Source organism: Mandrillus leucophaeus, unplaced genomic scaffold, assembly GCF_000951045.1.
Source record: "Mandrillus leucophaeus isolate KB7577 unplaced genomic scaffold, Mleu.le_1.0 Scaffold489, whole genome shotgun sequence".
NCBI lineage: Eukaryota > Metazoa > Chordata > Mammalia > Primates > Cercopithecidae > Mandrillus > Mandrillus leucophaeus.
Window position 1 is genome coordinate 1454085 of NW_012105242.1, and position 1795 is coordinate 1455879.

Genomic DNA, 1795 nt, shown 5'->3' on the forward strand with positions numbered 1-1795 from the left:
TGGTGGCACACGCCTGCAATCTCAGCTTCTTGGGAGGCTGAGGTGGGAAAATCACTTGAACCTGGAAGGTAGAGGCTGCAGTGAGCCGAGATCACACCAGTGCACTCCAGCCTGGGTGACAAAGCAAGACTCCATCTCAAAGGAAAACAAAAGCATATTAGAATACAAGAGCGTGAATTAAATTCACTACTTTATTCATTCAACAAATAATTATTCAACACCTATTTACAGGCACTATTCTAGGCACTGGGGAAAGGTATGCACAGTAAGACACAGTCACTGTCCGGATGGAATTCACATTCGTACACCCAATACAAATTTTTTAATAAATAACTCACAGTAGCCCTTTAGTAGTAACATAGCACTGGCCAGGCGCGGTGGCTCACGCCTGTAATCCCAGCACTTTGGGAGGCCAAGGTGGGTGGATCACAAGGTCAGGAGATCGAGACCATCCTGGCTAACACAGTGAAACTGCGTCTCTACTAAAAAATACAAAAAATTAGCCAGTCATGGTCGTGGGCACCTGTAGTTCCAGCTACTCAGAAGGCTGAGGCAGGAGAATTGCTTGAACCCGGGAGGCAGAGCTTGCAGTGAGCCAAGATTACACCACTGCACTCCAGCCTGGGTGACAGAGCGAGACTCTGTCTCAAAGAGAAAAAAAAAAAAAACACAGCACCTCATAACTGAAAAAGACACATAAAAATGTAAAAGATGGCTGGGTATGGTGGCCCACGCCTATAATCCCAACACTTTGGGAGGCCAAGGTGGGAGAAAGAGCCCAGGAGTTTGAGACCAGGCTGGGCAACATACTGAGACTCTGTCTCTACAAAAAAATTTTTAAAAGTAGCCAGATGTGGTGGCACACACACCTTGATCCCAGCTACTTGGGAAGCTGAGGTGGGAGGACTGCTTGAACCCAGGAGGTGGAGGCTGCAATGAAGGGTGATTGTGCCAGTGCACTCCAGCCTAGATGACAGAGTGAGACCCTGTGTCAAAATCAAACAAACGACGACAACAAAATACGTAAAAGGGTATTTAGGGTAAGGGCAAACCAGATGTTGGGTATGATGTAAAAAAACTCTCAACTGGGGATCTGAGTTTGGGTTGCAACTCTGCCACTCACCTGAATAACCCTAAACAAGTTACATCTGTAGGCCTCACCCTTTTAATATGTAAAATGGGGTTATGCCTGTAATCCCAGCACTTTGGGAGGCTGAGGCAGAAGGATCACTTGAGACCAGGATTTCCAGACCAGCCTGGGCAACAAAGTGAGACCCCCATCTCTACAACAATTTAAAAATTAGCCAGGTGTGGTGCCATGTGCCTGTAGTCCCAGCTACTTGGGAGGCTGATGTGGGAGGATTGCTTGGGCCCATCAGGTTGAGGCTACAGTGAGCTATGATCGTACCACAGCACTCCAGCCTGGGGTGATGAAAAAAAAAAAAATGGGATACCATCACAATTTTTTAGGGTTTTTTTAATTGTTTTTGAGACAGAGTCTCACTCTGTCACCCAGGCTGAAGTGCAGTGGCACCATCTCCACTCACTGCAACCTCCACCTCCTGGGTTCAAGCAACTATCCTGCCTCAGCCTCCCGCACAGCTGGAATTACAGGCACCCACCACCACACCTGGCTGATTTTTGTATTTTTAGTAGAAACAGGGTTTCACCATGTTGGCCAGGCTAGTCTTGAACTCCTGACCTCAAGTGATCTGCCTGATGGCCTTCCAAAGTGCTGGGATTACAGGGGTGAGACACCGCGCCCAGCCTACCACAATGTCTTTTTTTTTTTTTT

General features: G+C 47.4%; 1 protein-coding gene across 3 annotated transcripts in view; it reads right to left on the minus strand.

The window, feature by feature from the left end:
• Nucleotides 1-1795, minus strand: part of STAU1 (staufen double-stranded RNA binding protein 1) — a 90289-nt gene that overhangs the window by 73809 nt on the left and 14685 nt on the right. For 2 of the 3 annotated variants that reach the window (XM_011995407.1, XM_011995406.1), the window contains exon 1: nucleotides 14-137. The exons of the other annotated variant lie outside the window; for it this stretch is intronic. The gene's annotated coding sequence lies outside the window, so the exon portion shown is untranslated. Of the gene's footprint in view, nucleotides 1-13; nucleotides 138-1795 lie in introns of those variants that run through there. 3 annotated transcript variants of the gene reach the window in all.